Here is an 18,419-nt window from a genome sequence, read left to right on the forward strand (position 1 = left end):
TTATCCCCTTAATCAAACTTAACGACTATTATTAAACTCTATTAATAGATCATCATAAAAATACAAGAGATCAAGAATATCGAGCAAGAATTATGGTAAAGTAAAATACCTGGAAATCCCAGGATGCTGTCTCTAAAATTATCAGTTTAGTAATCTATAGCTAAAGCCTATTCGACATAAAAGCCTTGTACTATCAGCAAGAATAATAACGACAACTAGGATTAAGAGAGACAGGAAACATGTGAAAATTTAAGGTTTCTACAATACTGATTCAACACTATTGATTTATGTACTACAGAAAATTAACTACATAAAGTATTTTGAGTTTAAAACTAACTTTACCCACTATAGCACCTTACAAAGATATTTCAAAAGGTGTATACTAAACTCAGCAAGCAAGCATGTTGCCATTGCGTCAACATTATGTCTTGTTACAAGATATATTGCCAGTGTAAGCCTCGAATATATCTACACAAAATTTCATTCAGTCAGTGCTGTTGTTCTAAGGGCTATGTTCCCGATATGTTTATTGTGTGGGGTAAATAAGCCAGCGAACTTAATATGACTTCACGTCAGTTGCGTAAATGGGACAGGGATGACGTATAGAAGAGAACATTTTGGGGATCTGCATAAACTATTTCAAGATACTTGTCATTTTCTTGTTTATTTGAATATTACAAAGACATTAAACTGATTTTATTTATTATGTCCACGATAGAGCGCTAAAGTGAGTGGAACAGATTAAGAATTTGGGAGTGCTTTTATGACAACTGACTTTTATCGGTGATGCGTCGCCTTATATACTCGGATTCCGGAATGACGGAGAATCAGCTGGTTTACAATATCAATTACATTATTATCTACTTCTTTTTACAGGAAAAAAGCCCGATTCATATATAGTAAAACAGTTGCAAAAGAGTATTACCCAATTTCCAATAGGCATTACGTTTTGGTAAATCTTTAAATGCCATTCTGACTAAACTTTCAAATACCGAAAAGTTTTAATCAAATTTTATTCTAGGGGTTATCTTTCCACTGTGGAGAATTAGGGAAATGCAGTTTCGTGAGAGTAACGCGAACGAATTCGAAGTTTGGCAAACTTTCGTTGGAAGGTGCAGAACTGACGCAGATGGGTGTTTGCTTCATTTGGGTTGCTAATTTGCTCCCCTCCCCCTAGATGGAATAATATAATTTTTATTTAGTTTTACATTTTTTAAACAGTTTTTGTTTTGTCTATAGAGGAGATCGCAATTTTTTCAGTTATCTAAAACCGATTTGAAGAGCCTATATTCAAACTATGTTGATTTGTGAAATTTCTTTAAGAAAATATTTATAAATATATATTCTTTCAAACGTACGAATCAAAAACGTATTATCTCCTATGCAACGTGGCTTTTTTATCATCAGATTGGCTGATACAAATCTGGTATTTTATTCACAGTATATTCTGGATAACATGAAGGACAATAGAGTCCAGGTATAGATTCTGTTTACACTTACTTTAGTAAAGCTTTCGATAAAATTGATAATACTGAAAATAGTTTCTAAAATACAAAGGGAAACAAAAAGAAGCATATTATCTCACCCTTATTTGCAACCTCTTGGACAGGGTAAGATACACCTCTTAACTATTAAATAGAAATGGTGGTCGAGTGATACATATTCTTGAAGCTTTTGAAAATTGCTTTCCAATCATATCATAGAAAGCTACATTTCAGAAAATTCTTTTCTGTTTGTCAAGAAAATAATAAATGAGAAAGTATATATAACATTAAATAAGTCAGCAATAATTAGCGGTCAGATATCTTCAAAACTAAACACAATAGCGAATAGCGCCTGCCCAAAACTCGTACGCCAACATTTTACCGCTCAAATATCGGCTAATAGCATATGTCCCAAGCCTTTATGAAAAATTCCGAAATATTTAAAATTTATTAGTAAGATGTCAGTGGAAAATATAAATTGATGGAAACCTAAAAAATGAACTGTCGTCCCATTTTTAGACATGATAACTGCCCATGTTAAAACCAAATGTCTTTGACAACCGCAATGAAATAAATAGTCTTCTGTACCCTTCATATTAATCATATTTTTTTTGGTTAAATTAATTTAAAAGGGCTTTTTCTTAAGCTGTGATTCTTTTGGCGCGTTTAAGTTTTACAGTAGTAAAAAAATATATAAAAATTAAAAAGTTAAGTTTTTTACTCAAAATACAGATGAAAATGTTTTGTTAATAATAATCATTTTTATTTAGCATTAGAAAGCTACATATACAATATTTAATTTCTTTTTATTATTATTATATTATTTATTTCAGTATAAATTAAAAACAAAAATAGATATACAAATAATATTAATAATTTGTTAAATTCCTGAAACTTGGAAGATTGCACATGATATTTCTTTGTCCAAAGTTACTAATCCATGTCATTATAGTGATTTGTGACCTCTTAATATTTTGGCTGCTTTATATAAAATTTAGGAATATATGGTAAGAAGGCAGCTTTTAGATTATTTAGTTACCTATAGTATTCTTTCTGACCTACAAGCTGCTTTTAGATCAATATATAGTTGTGTAACTAACTACATTACTGAATGCTACAGACCATGTTTTCCAATCGCTTGACATCTTTTGACTTTTTTAAGTAATGGTGTCCCCCAAGGAGCAATTTTTCCCCAAGGCCGGTTTTGTTTATTTCCTTTCTGCTTTCCTTAATTAAAAATTGTATAGTTCAAATGTATGCCGATGATACGCACATTTTCCATTCTTTTTCGTCCAGAATTTACAGAAGTCGCGTCCATACTGATTAACCATAATCTAAAGATGATTACTTCTGAATTTAAATAATAATAATAATTTTAATAATAATAATTACAATAATAATAATAAATATAAAAATAATAATAATCTGCTCGTCTACTAAATCCTTGTCTTTTTTATTTTAGAAAACACGAAAAATATAAATATTTTAATTTAAGCTAAGACTTAAGTTTAAGGGATATAAACTGTAAGCTACCTAAGCTAGTTCATACTATTAATTTGCTTAATAAATTTACATAATTTTCTTTTTTTAAATTTAATTTAGTTTAATTTTATTTTTGTTACTTTCGTTTATTTTAAGTCACCTGAATATATCATCATGTAAATTATACAATGTTATTTTTTTTTAAATCGTATATATCGTACCAAGGTCTTGATATAATTTGGCAGAAGATCGTATAGGTTATATATGTTGTATTTAAAAATATGTCAAAGAAACCCATTCTATTCGTGGGAGATACCTTCTCTTCCTATATTAATGTTTTGTATATCTGTTCGAAATGATAGCTTGTTATATATAAGTAAAATGGAACTTTAGACGTCGGTATCTAGTGATTAAAACAGAGACAATACACTTTGATTCAGGCAATTTATGTGAGACATGTTCAAATCTGATTTCCTAAATAAATCAAATATCTTTATATCCTGTTTTTCGTTTGTGTATTAGGGGAAAGCCCATAAATAGGTGCACAATAATTCAATTCAAACTGAGAAAGAATCACAGTTTCTTACTTTCTAGGCTCAGCTCTTTTTTTGAAATTTTTGAAACTAATAGTAATTTTGATTCAATCATTATATATTGATGACTGACCAAACATTTTTTTCCATGAGTTCGCAATTTTTATATTACCAAAGAGTATGGCTACAAATCTTTTAGAATTCGGTGGTAAAGAATGATTAAGCAATAACATCAACATCCCTATTAATTACTTTATCGACATTTACCAGATATCAACAGGGAAAGTAAAATCTAAAAAAGATTTAAAAAGTTGTAGAGACTCTTGACATGCATCACATGATTTCAAAATTGCTAAAATAAAATTGCTAATTTATTTTTCAAGAATTATTTAACTATTAAGCCATTATTTTTTTAGTTAAGATAAGGGCATTGCTATTTTGTTTGAGGGTCAAGATTGTAAGAGAAAAGATAAATGAAGGCTCTTTATTGAAGGTGATTCTGTTTCTTTCTAGGATGCCAGACGAAACCTTGAAGACGGTGGACTAAAGTTTATAAAGTATGTTAGTAAATGTACAAAAAAGTTTTTTTTAAACTAAAATTAATATATAATTCAAAATCTATATTAAACTTAAATCTTAAAAAGATACTATGTAGCTAACTCTTGTCCAATTAACCTTTGACTATGCGGATGTTGTTTATAGTCGTTGCCTTACAGGAGCTCTAGCCCAATATATCCAGAGAATACAAAATTGTTGTCTTCGGTTTATTTATGAGATAAGAAGACGTAAACCTGTTAGCCATAAGCTTAATAAGGCTAATTGAATATGAATAATAGGAATCGATTTCATTGTAATAACCCGTATGATAGAGTTACAGTTAATAGAAATTAAAAAAAAATAAATAAAAATCCCGCTTTTATTATACAACGGTTTTTGCGAAATTTTTTCTTTTTTTTACAGTATTAGTATATATTATTAGAAAATCTACACTCATATGGATTTTATTCGTATAAACCTGGCCTTCGTTTATCGACTATTTAAATCGTTGTTTTTCTTTCTCCAATTTTATTATTATTTTTCTATATACAGTGCAATAACACACTTTTGCTAGTAACAGTACCACATGTAGAGACCGTAGTTATTGTTCCCTTAATAGCACAGTTAGAAACATAGGAAAAATTCATAGCAGTGTCTTTTAGCAACTTTTTTTCCCAAAAATCTTGGATTATTCGATGCCGAGTTATGGTATAAGGGTGGCGAAGTATTAATAAAAAACACTTTGTCTATATTTCATCTCAAAAAATGACAATAATCATGATATGATCTAATAATATAAAATGAATAATAATAATAATAATAATAATAATAATAATAATAATAATAATAATAATAATAATAATAATAATAATAATAATAATAATAATAATAATAATAATAATAATAATAATAATAATAATAATAATAATAATAATAATAATAATATTAACTGATTTCAAATAGTATTAATCCATATTAAAAGTTCTTAAGCCAGTTTGTAAGATTTATTTTAGGAATAATAAAGTAAATTAGGTATTTTTGAGGTATATAAAAAACCTGCTTTAGTAAGAACTTTAAATAAATGTTTTGTATAAACCTAAGAGTTAAAATTAATTTAATCACAGTCTAGTTTTAATAATTAGTATAAATCTCAAACAAATCTACATTTTCGGCTCTATTACAGTAAAATATTCACGGAAGGGTGACTATTTCGAACATTAATTTAAATTATTTCCGAGCCATTGCGACGACCCGAGAAAGTCTATTTTCGTACCAAAAACCATCAATCCGATCTCCTTAAAAATAAATATCCATACATTTTACAAAAGCTTCCATAAATTTATAAAGAAAAAAAGAGAACTCATAAGCTTGAAAATAGGATGGCAAGCAAGCACAAAAATTGAATTTTTTCGCGTCTGCACGCGATTTACTTTTACAACGGGTTATTTTTGCTCTTACTATGTGATACTGCACCCGAGTCGTGACTCCCAAAGGTTAAAGGTTAGATACGTTTAATAATATAATAATTCCTATCGACCCACTGAATAATTTGGGAAGTAAGATAGGTTTTGGTAAGCATCAGGTTTCTATGAGAATCCAAATGATGAATTATTTATATAAAACTTTAGAAGAGTAAAATGTTTATTATTATTTATTTTGTGTCGTGAAAGTGTTTAAGCATTATTGTAAAAAATATTAATCAAACGTTTATTTTCTTTTTCAGTCCGCTTCGGTCAGTGTCATAGACAATGAGAAGGTCAGTGAATATTTAGTTTACTGTTGCCTAAACCTTTGTTGTTTGATGTTTCTCCTATCTTCCACACCTACACTACCTTAAAATATCTTTTAGAAGCATTTACCAGTATTATATGCAAGAAAAATATTTAAAATCTGGTAAAACAGACAATCTACAAGATAATTTTAAGGTATCTATGAATACTTCTGAACAACTATATACCCCTGACTTTCTACAGGGTGAACCCTAGCATATTGCCAGTTCTCTAGCTAAGTCAGTTATAAGGAGCTTTTGCACAAATCACGGTACCAATTAGAAATATTCTGAACAGTATTTGACACTATTATTATATTTAGAACAATAGATATATGAGTACTTGATAGATACACTGTGTTGTTTTTTGATATAGATTATTTAAGAGGAGAATTGCACGTCAGAGAGCTTTGTTTTTTTGACACCAGTTTTATATAATATACATAATGGGTCTATAATTATAGAAAATAACTAAAATATTGATAATGAAATAAGCAATAGAGAACTTTAATTTACAATCTTTAATCCAGGGTTATAATAGAAATTAGCTTGAAACGCACGAGTCTTTCTAACTTAATAAAAAAATAAGTATTAATAAAAAATAATAAGATTAAGATGTGACTATTTCTTCTTATTAATAATATATTAAAGTTTTTCTTATTTTTGGTAAATTGAACTACTATCTACAATAAGAATAGATGCAAATTTACAGCATATACCTCAGGTATAATTATAAATTAACAAATTTAAATTAAACGTCCATCATTAACATTGGTAAAGTAACAAATATTCAGATTTTTCCAGTTATGGTCTTACCACATGGATTCAATGTAGTTTCGTTGGATCCTGTATCTTTTTACTTAATTTTTATTGGCATTAATTTCTTACATGTTAAAAGACTTATTTTATATTAAATATCTTCTTGATGTTACAGGCAATACAGATAAAATACAGAAATTGATAAGAAAGAATATCCTTTTTGTAAAGTTTAGTGTTAGATTTTAAGTAATATTTGCACTTTCTAAAATTTTATATAATTTTTTATCTAATAATTTTCAGTATTCTAAAGAACTGTTTTAAAGACCTCAAATTCAAGTTTAAATAATAAAATAACTCGTCGTAATATATATTTAATCATTTCCGATAGTCTTGATTGACAAGTACTTTTCAGTATTTTTATCATCTGGATGTTGTAGGGATACTATTTTAGGTATGTGTTTGAATATGTTGTTTCCAACATATGCTAGATATATTGCCTCGTGCATTGAGTGTCCCGTTAATTCTTTTAAATTGCCGGCCATCTCACTGGAGACCAATCTCTAGGTATTTTCCCTTGAGCACGAAGTTTTGCATCTTACCTGTCTTGCTAGTTATGTGGTCAATGTAACTGAGATATGCTCTATTAATTTGGTTTAGTAGACGCTTTTCGATTTTTAGTTCTTGTAGAACAGAGGAGTTTGTTCTGTCTTCCACCCATGACACTCTTAGGATTCGTCTGTACACCCATAATTCGAACGCTTCATTTCTTATTCGATCTGTTTTCTTTAGTGTCCATATTTTAGCGTTGCAAACAGCAATTGAAAATTTGAATTGAAAGATGATTTGATCTCTCCAGATTTTTATGAGTTTAGTTGCTGTCATTGACAATCTGCTCTTTATTTCGTCTGAATAGCCTTCATCTTTAGAATATCAACCATCTCAGGTATACAAACTTGTCCACTACATAATATCTCCCAACGTTTTTAATATTGAAAGTGTTATTGGATAATCGGTGATCATTACTTTGATTCTTGTTTTGTTTTTTTTTCATAGTTAAACCATCTTCCCTACTACAATTCTCTAATTTGTTTATTATATTTATTAGCTTTTCTTTGTCAGCTGCAATAATCACGTTGTCATTCGCATACTTTAGGTAACTAATTTTTATTCCTCCAATTGGATCCAATTCCAACCTCTCCAATTCTTAAAGACTTTTCTATCTTTCTATCTTAAAAGCTGTAGATACTGTTTGTCCTGTTCTAACAATAATATATCTATGTTGATAGAGTTAAATGCAATGGCAATCAAATACTAATGAATTATTCTAATATTAAATAAATTTATTGAATTTTTAAAAGCCACTTCGTAGGATCAAATTATTAAATCTTGGGATCGTAAGAAAAGTTCAGAGTCTTCTCAGATCAAATAGAAATTGATTAGTTTAAGTGTGTATTAATTTCTTAAGTTTTTGAGGGTTACTTTGAAGGACTCTTTAGTAACTCTAATATAATTTCAAGAAATTGGTATTAAGTCTATTTTTAGTTAGGATTATTAGGATAATAATATTAGGTATAATATAATTTGAACAACATAAGAAAAACGGGGAAGATTTAAAGAAGTAAATTGATTAAAATCCAAAAAAATAGTTAAAAAATCTCTTTTAACAAATTTTTTTGGATGTACTTATTCATTTGATCTCCAACAGTAGAAAAACAATTCAAATAAATAAACTTTATCAAATAAATGATTTACATTGAAGTTAATGATGATAAGATCCAAAACCAAGTGGAATATAAAACTTTCTAGAAAGGCACCATACTAATTCATAGAAAGATGAACATGGAGCCAGGAAAGATGGGAAAAAAACTAAGCATTAAAAATGAAAACTCAAGAACAAATTAAAATACAAAATATTCTTATTAACTGTCACAATTATCTTATTATTCCATTAATTCAAAACACACTAGCGAATTAGAGAAGAACTAATTATGAAAACAATAAGCAAGCCATAAAGGCCAGAAAACTTAAAATGCGAAAACAAAATAAAAATAGGATAAATCTACAATTTGCTAAATGGACGTACACATTCTGAATAAAATATGATTAATCATTGAAAAATATCAAAAATCTTCCCAAAATTAAAACCTTTGTAAGAACTTTGTACTGCTGTCAGGTACATTAAAGAAATTCTGCAAGATTTTGTAATTTCTTATGTTGATTTTATTGGAAATAATTTTATTAGATAATGATGTAAACATTTCTGTCTTGGAGTGGCCATCGTTAAGTCCAGATGCAAACCCAATTAAATATGTTTGGAACATGTTTGGGCGAAGACTACGAAGTTGTGTTCCTGCTTCTTCAATGTTAAATGAACTACAAAATACGCTCTTTTAAAGGAATAGGACCTTATTCTTTAAGAAGGCATTCGCCACTCGCAATGCAAGCAATCATTTCGGGCACGTTGAGGTATTAAAAATGCCCCTTTGAAGGTCTTATTGAAGATCTATTTAGCAAACTACCAATTTATGTGTTTTTGTAGTGTTGTATCAAAACAATTTTTTTTTTCAAATAGATGATTAACTGTTATAAGAATGTACAAAAATTAAGTTATTAAAGCGATACAACAGAACAAAAGTAGTACAGTAAGCAGAAAAGTAGTACAGCACCAAAAGAGTAGGGACTTTACACACTTCCCAGGGTTTATAAAGTTCACTTTTTACGCACTAGTGTAAAATAGTACGCACAAATTTAAAATTTTCCCATTCTTAAAAAACGGATCATTGAGCACACTTGTTACATAAATAACTATTCATTGTTAACCCATTTTTTAAACTTACTGAGATCCGTCTGAGCTGGAATGGTCTATACTGGGCAAAAATATAAAAACATAACATTTTTAGATGATTTGGACAATAACTAAGTGCTGTAGAATAACCAAAAATGTTGAGTCTATAAATAATCTTTTTGGATCATTCTTACGATTAAATAAACATGCATTGTTATAAACTTTAACAATATATCATTTCAGATAGACTCGGTTCGAAGGGTCAAATGGTCTAAAATGGAATCTTAATTTAAAAAGATGTGGATTTTTAGAATTTCGTTCTAAAAAGTGTTACTTTATTAGTCTTATAATTAGGTTATAATATTGAATATATAAAGAAACAAGGATGAGAATGATATCCAATTTAATGAGGGATGTGAATTTGATTGACACTTTAATTTAAGCTTAAGAAAGTTTCTTTTCTCAGTTATTTTTGAATAAAGTAAGGCAAAATCATAACCAGAAACTATTTTCTCACATTGATATTATCACAAATTTTTACTTTCATGACTAAAAATTTGTCATAATGCTAACGTTAAACTAAAATTTAAAAGATAAAATCTCGGCAGCGAGGGGTCAAAACAAAGTTAGTTTCCCCAAAAGTTTTCAGCTATAAATTACACTTCGTAAATTTATGTGCATTAGGTTCAAATTGGAGAGCGAAAATTCCGAAATTGGGTGTTTGATATTACGACAAGGAGCAAAGCCATTTTAAAATAGGAAATATTGGCAATTTTAAAATATATTTATTGCTAATTTTAAGCCGTACATATCGGTAAGCCCAGATTTGTGCAAAAGTTTCTATAAAATAACCGACAATCCTTCTATCTCTCAATGCTCTATGTAAAATATCTATATAAAAGCATGCGAATATATATGTATTCTTTATTTGTATTGCAACTTGTTATGAGAATCGAAAATGCATTTTCCATAAATATCTACTGCCATACTTCGGGAAATTTATATTCATTTCCTCTAGGACAAAATATGGGAAATAAAAGTAGAGTCTTGCCTTCTTAGATGTGTATAAAGATATTTTCTTCTTAGTATTCATATAAAGGGATATAAAGCTTATAGCGAGTTTTATAGAAACAGATATGTTGTTACATTACTTATATTTTACCAAGAATCTTTAACTGGATATTATCAGAAATATTGACAATTCATGAAATTCAGAAACTAGAAATATTGGGGTCTTATTTTGTTTAAATCGGTTCAAGAAGTTTATGGGCTAATATTTAATTACGCAATCAATAATTTTTTCCTTAATAAGAGAAACGTTATATTAAGTTTTTTTAAAATCAACTACTTTTCCATTCCTTTTTCTTTCTCATTCACTTTTTACCCACTATAGTTAGAGTAATCAGAAATACATAAAAAGCTGAAAATGCCAAGAACTATCAACTTTAATTAAAAAGAAATTTTAGAGATTTAAGAAAGTTTTAACTAGAAATTTTTATTTAAATACAGGTCCAAACTCTATTTACACACAATTTTTTTGCCCCTTTTTTTCCAATGATATTGAAACAAAATTGAGATATGAATTGCTTATTTGGAAATACTAATTTTGTTGACAGTATTGGAAAATGTACAAAGTGTCTCAAAAACGAAGTTTTCATTGTCAAGTAAGTTTTTTTAAATGGAACGCCCTATATATTTTACCAAACTTTTGCTCTTTATTTAATGTAACTCTACATTAAAAATATTTAAAACACTATACGTCAAATATTGATTAACTTATTAAATTATCGATTTAATTCCAACGCTGCTGCAAGAAGTTACTCTAGCTGAACGACGTAATATGTGGCTTCAACAAGATGGTGCTCCACCTCATAACTCGCAGATTGTATCAAATGTCCTTGGCAATAGATTTGGAATGTACTGGATCGGATATAGAGGTCCTGTCAGGTGGCCAGCCCGGTCACCTGATTTACCACCGCCAGATTTTTTCTTGTGGGCATATTTAAAGGGACAAGTATACGCTGAAGAGCTAAGAAATTTAAAAGATTTAAAATACAAAACTACACGGGCTTGTAAAGCAATTACGAAAGAAGTAATAAGAAGCCCCTGGGCCACTGAGGTAATGAAAAGGTTCGAACGTAGTGTCAAACTGAGAACAGTTAGTAGTTTGAACATTCTCTATAATAGTAGATTGCAAATGAATTAAATAATATCATCATAATACACAATTATCTTAAAAACCATCAATATTTCACGTATTATACATTTTTATGTAGAATTAAATGAAAAGTAAAAAATTTTGTAAAATATACAAGGCGTTTCATTTAAAAAAACTTACTTGACAATGACAACTTTGTTTTTGAGACACTCTGTACATTTACTAATACTATCAACAAAATTACTATTTCCAAACAAAAACTTTTTATCTTAACTTTTTTCATATCATATACAGGGGCGAAAAAAATCGTGTGTAAATAGAGCTGGGCCACCCTGGTTAATAAATGAAAATACAAAAAAAACAACAAAATTACGGGTTAAAAATACACGAATAATAAATATATAATTTACTTCTTTTATTATTTTTGTGTTATCATACTCCTCTAGAAACTGCACTAATTGATCATGGGTAAACTGTAAAACTTTGAATAAAGCTTAACCATTTCTGATATCCAGAAGGATCAAAAAGTAGTTTGACAGAATTAATTTTTTCTAATCGGTACACGTCCTTAGTAGTCTTCGAACTAAAACCCTTGTGCTTCGATATAACGCGATTTCCACGGTACGCTTTCTGGAAGTTGCTTTTCTCCATCACCTTCAGAGCTACCTCTCGCTTGGGATGAGGAAAGAGTTCAAGCAAGAGATTAGAAACAAAAGTCCGTCAGTGCTAGTTCTGGACAGTAAGAGGGATGAGGCAATGTAAAAACCTTGTGCTTGGCCAGAGACTCTCTCATCAGCAACGTTAAAACTGGCATTCACAATTTATGATCTGACAATCAGAAAAGGAGATGAGCTTGGAGTTGATGGATTATCTGGTTTACATTCTGGCTTTCTTTGGACGTGAGTCATTATTAGTATGTGACTTATCAATAATCAGACAAGTGATTTTGCGCCGATCAAAGTCTAGAAACGTCTTGACGTCGGTCATATTTTCATCAGTCCTTGAAGTTGACGCTGTCGACTTTCTAAGGGTTCCAACGCAGTTTTCCCGAGTTCCTGAATTTCTGACTTAGATTTTTATCTTAAATTGTGATATTTTGTAACAGGGGTGCTTATACAAAAAAATTATAGATCTCTTCTAAATGTCCTCACTACAACGTCTAGGTGCTCCAACCCTTCTCCATCATAAATTCAGTCCTGCTACTTCTTGATCCATCGTGTATTTCTAGCTCATAAACTGACCCAACGTTAACTTGTAATTATTATCACTTATTAATACAAGAGTAACCTAAAAATTAAAAATAATACTGCTCAGCAGGTTCCACTCTATTAAATATTAAGAATTGGGGGTTAATTTTGAGGACCATTTTGTTTACAAGGTGAACCAAAAAGAATTACCGTGGATTCGTAAGGTCTTTTAATCAAGTCGGAAAAAAATAGCAGTTTAAATGTTATAGTAGAGGGTACTGAAAATACCTATTTGCAACCCTCTATCTTCAATTTCAGTTATATATTATATTAACTCCCTCGGGCATATTACCAAGTTAACAGCTTACTCTGTAAACCGGTCCAGGCATTAATTAACATCGTTTAAGTGTTGACACTATACCAATAATGAAGTTATGGATATAATGCGTAATACTGATGGTCATTACAAGTAATACGTTAATTCAATTTTAGTAATAAAGCAGCTTTGTTCTAAGCATATATTCTGATATACAAGGGACTTTAAAGTTGGGTCGTTTACAGGGAAATTTTTTTATAAAAGTACAATCAAAATATTAGAAAAAAATACTTGACAAAATTGTAAATTTATTTACGATCTTGTCGTTCTAGTTCGGGATATAAGTCTACGTATTAGTAGTAGTCACACGTATTAAAGTGACTGATTTATTTCGAAATATACTACCACAAGACCGTACTTGATTAATAATTTTAAAAAGTATTAATGACAAAATATTAAAAAAAAAGTTTTTTTGTTCTAATTTTTAATTTATATACTGTCAAAATAAATGAAATTTTCTTAGACTAAAGGGAACTTGTCCTCACATTTACCCCCATACCTTCCTTACCCTGCATAATACCTCCCTACAACCAAATTTGGAAAATATGGAAAACAGAAACGAGCGTAAACAGATACTAACTAATACAAACAATCACGTTGCCCCAAAACGTGTTTATGCAAAATTTATGATTAAAAATAACCCAATTTACCAAATGAAACTTTTCGGCAAAAAAACAACCCCTCATATTTTAAAATCTTTTAATGCGTTTTTGTTTTATAACAATATTAATAATAAAAGACTATTAGGAAGGACATTTTATTGCATAACCAAAACAATTCTTTTAAGTGAGCATTTAAATTTTATTCTGGCTTGAATGGAACTGGTTATATGCATGATCTCAATCTAAAGCTCGCTTGACATGACGCAATAAGACAAGAAGTTTTGTTGAGCTTGAAGTGTACATGTCTTTTTGCAGGCAACATGTCAAGGGGACTTAACAAACTGAAACAATGCCAATCATGCTTTTATAAGGCAAGTAAACCAAATATTCTGCTGGTCTTGTATATGTTTGTAGATAGTCAATATTGTGTATGTCGTTTGTGTCTTGTGTCTATTAATATATTGTATTTGTATTGCAGATTTTTAAATTTACAGGATATGTCCTAATTTTGACAGTTGGATTAAGGTAACAATTAAGTAAAAAGAGAGAATAAATTGGTGCTCTAATTGGTTTCTATTTAGCAAATTAATAATCTTTAACCTTAAAGGACCCTTTATTCTTCTGAATCTGAAGATAACCTTTACTCTTCGCTAATCCAGAGTCAAATTTAATTGATTTAATTCTTATCTACCATGACCACCAATAATTATATCAGATATTAAAAATAAATTTGTTATGAACATATTATGGAACACCAGAGATAATTTGCAGGTTTTCAGTCAGATGATTGTTTAAACCTCAGAAGATCAAGAAGATAGGGTCTTCATCGGCTTGACCATCAATCTCTTGCGATCAAAGATTAAATTTGATTTAAGAGATGAATCAGCATCACATTAAACATGGTGTCCAATTAAATGATTAAAAACTATAACACATGTAATGATTGTACCTACTTAATAGCAGTTGTAAGTTTTTTGTATGTTTTGTTGTATTTTTTGTTTTTTCTTTGTATATATTTTGTTTGTATGATTTATTTAAATAATAACTTTGTCGACAAAATTTTAAATTTTATGATAATAAAGCATTGATTGATTGATTGATTGATTGATTGATTGGTAGTGATTCTTTCAAAACTTTAAAAAGTTTTTGCTATTGGCTACCTCCATCTACAATGATCATCAGTATTTAATTTAACTAAAGTTAAGGAGAAATGTGTTGAATAAATATCACCGAATACCAGAGATATGATTTTAAGATAGATACCAGAGACTTTTATAGTTGACCCCAGATCTTATATGATTCTTGAGTGAATTTAGTTTAGAATTGCAATTGATCCAGCTTCTTTTTGCATAACTATTTATTTTGTCATTAATTTACTAAACGGTAAAGGATAACAAGCTAATAAGCAATTTAAATATATTGAGTATACATGATACTCAGTTGTGAGCTTATTGTAGTTCTTATCACTGTAATTCTTCAGAAACTTCAGAAGCAGTGAGAAAGTTTTTGCTATGCAGTAACTAACATCTATCTGTATGTCATATAAAATACTGACTATTAGTATTTTATCAAGAGATCTAGAGGAAATATGTTGAAGTATTTTATCTGGTAGTCAGATTGATCTATTGTTAGACTATCATAAGGCGCTTTTATCTTTAGAGCAAATAACTTCATCAATTTCCTGTAATGAAGGATCAAATTTATTTGATATAGATTACTTAACTGATTTAAGACTACAATATGATGTAAATATATATTGTGGTCTTAAATCAGTTATTACTATAATCTACCAGTACGATTAGCACCTAACCTAGATTAAGAAAAAAGGCGTTATGTATACACCAAACAACTCCAGACAGATAATATGAAAGATTTGAGTAAGGAGTCGAAGATATTGGAAGCTCCAAATCAGATTTTTATTGGTTCATTAGAAAGTTCCTATGAACTATATTTTTTGCTTTTAAAAAGACTCAGCAGATAGTCTTTATTGACTTCATCACCAATCTCTTGTGTGTCAGGAGTGAATTTGGTTATGTAGGATTGAAATTGATCGGGCTTCACAATTGCTTCAATGATTGAGATGACAGGATATCCTTGTTATTGTAAGAAAAGCAAGGATGTACCAAGAAGTAATTAAATTTAAACAAGATCTTAAAGGAAATACGAGTACCTTACGTAATTTTAATAAAAACTTTCTTTATTTACTAATCGATTAGCCTTGAACTAACGTGAACTTTATTAATTATTAACAGGTAGGAAAGTTGCATCATTAGTTCGACAAACCTTAGACCAGAAAATAAGTGTTTTCTCAAGCTGTAAACTTAATAATAAAAGTTTCTTTTTGAGTTGTTAGTAATTACTGTTGAGCTCTAATGATGTCTCCGGAAGGTCAGTTCGCTTGTTATCAATTTGTCAGTGGAATATTAAAAAGTTGTTATTAGTTTTCGGTTCATAAAGAAAAATTTTCTATAATGAGCAGCTAAAACTTTTAGAAAACTTGGATTATTATTTTTATTTGCCAGTAAGTAAAAGTTTTATAAGTTGTGCATAAACTATGAAGTAATTTAATAAATTAGTTAATTTAATATGGGTTAACCTCACGGAATAATTCCATAACCAAACAAAAAAGTTGTGTTTAGTTTGATGTGTTAAATATTTAGGATTTTGAAAAACCTTATATTTTATATGTAATAAACAGCCATAAAATGGTTTATAGGCAATAAATCGTGGAAAAGACTAATGTGGTTAAATGTTTGATCTTGAACTATAAAACTGAAATGATATGTGTTCTTTTTGCGGTATTTATATTCATTAAAATATTAGAGAAGAACGTAAAATAGTTTTGACAGAATTATTAAGTTCAACTATTAAGCTCAAATTAGAAAAGTAAGAAAACGACTAAGATAACTGAGCAGAGAAGTTGCTATTTTCGGGAAGAAATATTAGATAGAAAAGATAGATGATAACGAAATGTGGAAGCAGTGGTAGAGATATCGGTCAAATCACTCCAAAGCCTGGAACTGTAGTTCAATAGTAGAACCAAAATAGATGCTTTATTATGACTAGATTTATACTCTTTTTGGTCATATACATATGTATATTTATTCCAATTCCAACGAGCAAAACTATGCTGTGAGTATAGACTAATGACCTTTATAAGCCTAATTTTTTTAACATTATTTACAGGAAAATAACCTCCAAAATTGAGGCAGAATTGGATGAAACCCAATTTGGATTTAAAAACACTTTGGAAACTATAGAGGCACTATTTGCTCTGAACATATTGCTACAAAAATGTCGCGACCAGCGCAAGGACATTTTTGTGGTGTGTGTTCGTTGATCCAAATACTACATATACTCAGGAAAAATTTTAAACAGGTTTCTCAAGAACAAGAAATGGAGGTACAAATCAATGAAGAATACATAAATACGATACGATATACCTACGACACTGTTGTTGTGTGACAACCTAGAAGACCTACAATATCTACTAAACTGTGGGAACGCAGAAGGACACAAGGAATAAAAGGGGCTAAACATAAATATCAATAAGGCAAAATGTATTGTTTTAGTCGACAAGCACATTCTAATGCTATGAAAAATATAGACAAAGTAATCCAGTTTAAGTAGAGTAGAGACAGCCCAAACAATTCCAAACAATGAAACCATTATTCTGCAATCCTATATATGATCAGTGTTGCTGCACGGGGCAGAGATCTGGACAATTAAAGTTAATTGGTTAGAAACTTTCGCAATGTGGTTACACCGGCAAATGGTGAACAGCTATGCAGATCAACGAAGTAGTACTAAACAGGACCGACGCAATATGTTTGCCACGAAATACATTTTAAGTTAAGTGCAGGAAAAATCTCATATCATGGACATGCCTTCAGAGGAGAGTGTTACAGAAGCCTACACCTAATGATGATGAGAAAAGGACGTAGAAGAGTGGGAAGAAAATAAACTTCTTGGCTGAGGAACATCCGTCGTAGAATTGAGAAAGACTTGCCCAAGTAACTGCTAACTAAAGAAAAACCTGATATGACACAAGAAAAAAAAGAAGAAGAAGAAATACATCCATTATTCTCTTTCCATTTTTTTTTTATTCTCTTTCCATGCTCTGTCAAAACTAGTTCACTAGAAGTAACATTAACCACAATATATAACTTAGCTGATATGGAATTTGTTTATTTAAATACATATTTATCGTATTGTGCCTTAATACTTTTAATCAAAAGGTAAACCAAAAAGGATCAGAAGATAACAAATTTATGAAAATGTTAACAAAGTAATAGATTTATGAGAACAGAACCAAGAAGATAAAAAATCTTTAGAAAAAATATGATTAAAGAAAGATAATGAATAAAGTTTAAAGAACAATCAGAGCAAGATAAAGTAAGATTAGGCATAAGAAAAAAATTAAGCAACCATTGAAAATATGAGATCAAATTGAACTATTAAAGTCAGATTAGAAGTACAGGAAGAATGGTAAATGAAATAAAATGTCTAATAGATCAGCGAAGACGATTATTAGACAAGAAGATACCGAAGTTCTAAAAAAGGGTACCAGAATAAAAACAACTTAATATGTAGGACTTTATATGGATAAAGCATACCAAAGCTCATCTACAACTTTGCCGAGCTCATTAAAGTGCGAAAAATAATAGCCAAGCTTCTTTAGATAGTTTGATAAACCTAATCTATTTATCCTTCTCACTTTAAAGAACACATCCCTATTTATAATTTTA

At 29.5% G+C, this 18,419-nt stretch overlaps 1 protein-coding gene and 1 long non-coding RNA gene across 6 annotated transcripts in view; both read left to right on the plus strand.

Annotated features, from left to right (window-relative positions):
- The window catches only part of LOC126742806 (sodium/potassium/calcium exchanger Nckx30C), a 151,971-nt gene that overhangs the window by 34,442 nt on the left and 99,110 nt on the right, over positions 1–18,419 (plus strand). The window lies entirely within an intron of this gene.
- LOC126742812 (uncharacterized) lies at positions 1,532–4,430 on the plus strand. The gene is made up of 2 exons (XR_007662729.1): positions 1,532–1,610; positions 4,013–4,430. It is a non-coding gene; the product is annotated as an uncharacterized LOC126742812 (long non-coding RNA).

The sequence above is a fragment of the Anthonomus grandis genome, chromosome 12, assembly GCF_022605725.1.
Source record: "Anthonomus grandis grandis chromosome 12, icAntGran1.3, whole genome shotgun sequence".
NCBI classification, from domain to species: domain Eukaryota; kingdom Metazoa; phylum Arthropoda; class Insecta; order Coleoptera; family Curculionidae; genus Anthonomus; species Anthonomus grandis.